We start from the raw sequence: 6,354 nt of genomic DNA on the forward strand, positions 1-6,354 counted from the left end.
TATGCATGCATATATATATGTACATTCATATATATGTAGCATACATACATACATACATACATACATATATACATGCATACATATGTACCTATGTATTTATTTTAAAACTTTTAATCTTTTTATTTATTTTTTTTCAACGTTTATTTATTTTTGGGACAGAGAGAGACAGAGCATGAACGGGGGAGGGGCAGAGAGAGAGGGAGACACAGAATCGGAAACAGGCTCCAGGCTCTGAGCCATCAGCCCAGAGCCCGACGCGGGGCTCGAACTCCGGACCGCGAGATCGTGACCTGGCTGAAGTCGGACGCTTAACCGACTGCGCCACCCAGGCGCCCCTCTTTTTATTTATTTTTGAGAGACAGACAGCAGGAGTGGGGGAGGGGCAGAGAGAGAGGAAGGCACAGAAACTGAAGCAGGCTCCAGGCTCTGCACTGTCAGCACAGAGCTGGATGCAGGGCTTGAACTCACAAGCCAATGAGATCATGACCTGAGCCGAAATCAGATGCTTAACCAACTGAGCCGTCCAGGTCCCCCTGTATATATGTACTTAAATGTATACTTATACTTACATATATTTACATACAGAATGAGAAAAGGGTCTTCACTATAGGTACCCACCTATGCAAAGAACTCGCTTATACACACAATACGAACTTGTTCTTAATTGGAGTTATATTAATAGGAGTTACTTAATAAGGCTTTATTAAGAATCCAATGATCAGTATGTGATATGTGATAAAGAATCTTTTAAGTTTTAAAGTCATATATATGTAATACATATCACATTCATCAGACAACTGAAAATTAAAAGACATCTCCAAATGACTACTAACTTAGACCACACATGGGGCGCCTGAATGGCTGCCTTGGTTGAGCGACTGATTCTTGATTTTGGCTCAGGTCATGATCTCACGATTTGTGAGTTTGAGCCCCACGTCAGGCTGTGCTCTGTCAAGTTAGAGATTCTGTCTCTCCCTCTCTCTCTTCCCTCTCTCCCTCTCTCTCTCTCTCTCAATGAATAAATAAACTTTAGGCCACACAGGTATGGGAAGATGTTTTGATTTACATACATTCCATTTTCATTCCATTTATGTTTAAAGTCAGGAATCATTGCAAAGTGACCATAGTTCTTTTATATGTTTGAGCTCTTCAGGCAAAATAATGTTTCATCTTAATAATTTTGAAAATATAATTGATTCCCTTTTATCATAATTGTATAAGTATTTAGATCATAAATTATTTATGAAGTCACCTGATGAATCTGTAGAAATGTTATAGCAAAATAACATTATTTTGGTTGATGATATTTATAATCAAAAAGGATAAGAAACTCCAATAGAAAGTTCCTAATAATATATTAAATTGTCCCTAAACTTTATACTCTTGAGTTCATCTCACCAATCACACTATTCAAAAACATGGATCCCACTATATTACATTTAAATGTATGCTATTTATGATTTCATGAACTTTTATAAACATTCACCATTTTTTATTGCTATAGAATTTTTGGAGTTAATTTTGTTATTAATTCTCCATTATCATTATGAAAAATCTGTATGTTCCATAAACAATTTCTGTATCTTAAAACACATATCCAAGCAGAAAATCATTAATCCAATATGTCTAAAAATAAATTCATGTGAGGGAATTAATTGAAATGACTATAAATGAAGAACCATTTCTACTCTATGTAAAACTGTTTTTAAAAATATAGCAAAACTAGGGCAGGGGCAAATGGGTGGCTCAGGTGGTTAAGCATCTGACTCTTGATTTCAGCACAGGTCCTTGTCTTGTGATCCACAATGATAGCATGGAGACTGCTTGGGACTCTCTCCCTCTCCCTGTACTCTTCCCCCACTTGCATGCACTCTCCTCCTCTCTCTCAGAATAAATAAATAAGCAAGGAAAAATTTTTAAAGAAATATAGCAAAACTGGGGCTCTAGGTTGCTCAGTCAGTTAAGTGAATGATTCTTGATTTTGGCTCAGGTCATGATCTCACAGTCAAGCCCCACGTCAGGCTCTCTTCACTGACAATATGGAGCCTGCTTGGGATTTTCACTCTCTCTTCCCCACTCTCACTCGTGCTTTCTCTCTCTCTCTCCATAAAAACAAATAAATAAACATAAAAAAACAGCAAAACAATTCAAAGTACTTTGTCATATAAAAAAGAAGCATACCAAAAAAGATAAAGATGGGAAGTCAACAATAAAAACTATGTAAAATAGAATGAAGTCCTTTCAGTGCATGAGGACAGATATAATTTAATGAGATATATATATATATATATATATATATATATATCTGATTTACTGATATCATATATCATATATATTTTTTAATATGGCCAAAATCTGGGTACCTATTCCTACTTGGGATTGGAATGGGGATTATTTAGAGCACTGGAGAAATTTTTAAATGACTTGTGTGTGCAAGAAACTTAAGATCTAAATTTTTAAGGAAAAAAAATGTCATTTTAAATGCAGATAAATTAAGCACTCTAGAATTTAATATCATTAAATTGAAAAAAAAAACCTAATGTATTTTTCTATACTCAACTTCAATAACTGTCTCTAGTCTCATAAATATTCACTAAGCATCTATAGCATGAGAGGTAGTTTCATTATGTTATGCTAGTCACCTGATATGCATGTGGGGTACATGACAGACACAATCTCAATCTTCTCACGGCACAAAATTCAGTAAAAAATATGGACAGGTCTATAAGCAACTAAAGTGCTAGAGCAGCACAGAGAAAGGATCCCAGTCCAGATGAGAGAGTTCATGGAGGCTTCATAGAGAAAGTGTATCTAAAGTTTCAAGAATGAGAATTTACCTAAATAAAGACTCCAAAGCAGCAGGCATCACTGGCATGTTGAACATACTAACAGCAGCAGGTACGCTGATGAAACTGGACTGTCCAGTGGGAAGAGTAGAGGAAAGAGAGAACCCTAGACAGCAACCAGTATTGGACAATGAAGAACAAGATCTTGTAATCCATGCTAAAAGGAGTTTATACACTTAATCCAGGAGCCAATAGGAAGTCAGTAAATGTCTCTAAGCAAGCGGTAAGAGACTGAAGTCACTGTTCTTCAATATTAGAGGTGTACTCTGTGGTGTGGTAAATAGATAAAAAGGCTACTGCAATATTCCAGGCCAGAGATGATGATGGCCTGGACTAAGCAAGACACAGGGGATGAAGAGATGTAGATTTATTTAAAGCTATTAAATGCATACCATTACTAAATTTTCAGTACTCAAATATTTGTATGCTCAAATAATCTTTTAACAAGTAAGCAAATTATTAAAATATTCACAGGAAGTGAAATATATGGAAATATAATTTAACTATATTTTAATTTTACTATTTTTCATATATAAAGACTAAACAAAAATAGTTTTTATATTTTTTTTACCTGTTGGATGACTTTATTTGAGATTACAATTAGCCAATTCTTCAGTTACTAGAAGATGAATAATCTCAAAAATGTTAGATATTATGCCTAAATACAAATATATCCTATTATGGTAGAAGCTGTTCTTTTCTGTGCTTGTTACCAAATGAGAAAGCCTCCTCACCCTTCCTTAGAGTAAAGTTAGAAATTCTGCATCAGACAAAACAGCCACTTCTTATATCGTTGATTGTCTTTTTTTTTTTTTTTTTAACATTTATTTATTGAGACAGAAAGAGACAGGGCATGAACGGAGGGAGGGTCAGAGGGGGGAGGGTCAGAGAGAGAGGGAGACATAGAATCTGAAACAGGCTCCAGGCCCTGAGCTGTCAGCACAGAGCCTGATGAGGGGCTCAAACTGATGGACCGCAAGATCATGACCTGAGCCAGTCGGCCGCTTAACCGACTGAGCCACCCAGGTGCCCCTGATCATCTATCTTAAAGTAAAACGAGTCACAGGGCAAAATGAAAAACTTTGAAAGCTTAAAGCATAAACTAATATATTGTGTCTCATCTTCTTCCATATACTTCTTTCTTCATGGATTTTGCTCTTTTTTAAGTGATTTTATTTTAGCACCATGAAGAAGAAATTGAAAAATGTCTTTTATTTTTCCTTCAAAGAGGGAGAAGAGAGAGATGAGTCATTTTGTTTCTAAAATCTGCAAAAAAAAATTCTATGTATCAATATGCCACATTAAACCCTGAAGTTTCTAAATCAGATTTCTGTGAAATGTTTTATTCACATATCTAAAACTGTGCACTTTCATCTGTTCCATTCCTTTGTGCATATACTTACTTATCTAACCTTTCTATAGTTACAATAGTGGGAATAGGAAACATAGTTCTGCTCTAAAGTGGTTTCCTCTTTCAAGTAGAAAGTGGGTCCTGAGGGTAAGGGTACTTAAGTAGTGACTTTTTCCTTCCTCCAAGTCATTTGCAGATTTATATGCATTTTCTTTCCTGGTACATCCCTTAAATACAGTGGTTTTGCTGAGACCCTGACAAATTTAATTTCTCTTACTAGTTTTACATGTGTTAATCCTGTTGTTACATCTTCCCTAGGATTACAGAGAGCACTCCCTTTTTTTGTTCTTTTTCACTGAACCATCATATACATTCTTTCCAAGTGTCTGCACTTTGGCTGAACGATACCAAGCCACACAACACCACCAAGTAATGGAAGAAGAGTGCACAAGCCCTAATGGATCATTCTGTAATCACAGGAAAAAATGTCTTTTGTAACAAAGCAAAATAAATCCTACCCCAGGACTGCATCAACTTCATGAATAAGGAAATCAGATGCAAGTCTATTTATTTACATGCATATATTATACTTTCTATATTATGGATAAAGAAGTAAAAGAGTGAATTTTTTTAAGTCTCCCTGGGCACTCATAAGCTTTGGCTTCTTTTTCTTTTTAATTTTTTTAACGTTTATTTATTTTTGAGACAGAGAGAGACAGAGCATGAACAGGGGAGGGTCAGAGAGAGGGAGACACAGAATCTGAAACAGGCTCCAGGCTCTGAGCTGTCAGCACAGAGCCCGACGCGGGGCTCGAACTCATGGACCACGAGATCATGACCTGAGCCGAAGTCAGCGGCTTAACCGACTGAGCCACCCAGGTGCCCCAAGCTTTGGCTTCTTTACCATAGAGAGAAAAGAAGAAGAAGAAAAAGAGCTAGAACGCTGACTGTAAAAATTAAAATGAGGGATATCTTAAGTTTAATTGTATGATAAGATGCTGGTGAGACTGGATCTTATTGACTTTGTTATTTAAACAATTTAGTTATGGCTATTCTTATTTCAATTTGCAACTTTATGTGAATTTCTCTCTCTTTCTCTGAAGTAAATGTTGCAAAATAGAAATTCTTCATTATTAAATCCCTTTAAAATTTCTGAATATAAGCCATATATATATATTTTAATACCTCTACTTTAAAATATTTCTTTACCTCATCTTTATAGACCTGATGTATAGGAAGATAATCTGGAGGAAATTAGATCATTTTGTGTTTAGTTGGTATCTTTTTTTTAAGTTTATTTATTTTGAGTGAGAGAGGGGGCAGAGAAGGAGAATCTCAAGCAGGCTCCACGCTGTCAGTGCAGAGTCCAACATGGAGCCCGAATTCACAAACTGTGAGATCATGACCTGAGCCCAAATCAAGAGTCAGATGCTTAACCACTGAGCCACCCAGGCTAGTTGATATTTTCAAAAGATGAAATTTTTGGAGTGCCTGGGTAGCTCAGTCAGTTAAGCGTCCAACTTTGGCTCAGGTCATGAACTCACAGTTCATGAGTTCGAGCCCTGCATCAGGGTCTCAGCTGTCAGCACAGAGCCCACTTCAGATCCTCTGTCTCCCTCTCTCTCTGCCCCTCTCCACTTGCTTTCTCTCTCTCTCTCTCCCCCCCTCTCTCCCTCTCTCTCTCAAAAATAAATAAAAACATTTTTAAAAGATAAAATTTTTCTAAAAAATGTAACTTTTCATCATAAGAAAAAACAGGGTAAGATATTTTTTATTTTTTATTGTTGAGTAATATTCCATTGTGTGTATATATGTATATATATGTACATATACATATATACACACAACATCTTCTGCAAACCAGAAAACAGACTCTTAACTATAGATAAGAAACTGAAGGTTGCTGGAGGGGATGTGGGCAGGGAGATGGGTTAAATAAGTGATGGGTATTAAGAACGGTACTTGTGATAAGCACCAGGCATTGAGCGTCAGTGAGGAATCACTAAATTCTACACCTTAAAAAAAAATGACATAATAATTTCTATTTCTTTGAACTAACAAGTTTAACATCTAACTCTGTACCTTGGACTTGATTTGTGACAATACATACCAAAATACAAAAGAAATAATGTGAGACAAATGAATCACCTAATGATA

The sequence above is a fragment of the Felis catus genome, chromosome B1 (assembly GCF_018350175.1).
Source record: "Felis catus isolate Fca126 chromosome B1, F.catus_Fca126_mat1.0, whole genome shotgun sequence".
NCBI classification, from domain to species: Eukaryota; Metazoa; Chordata; class Mammalia; order Carnivora; family Felidae; genus Felis; species Felis catus.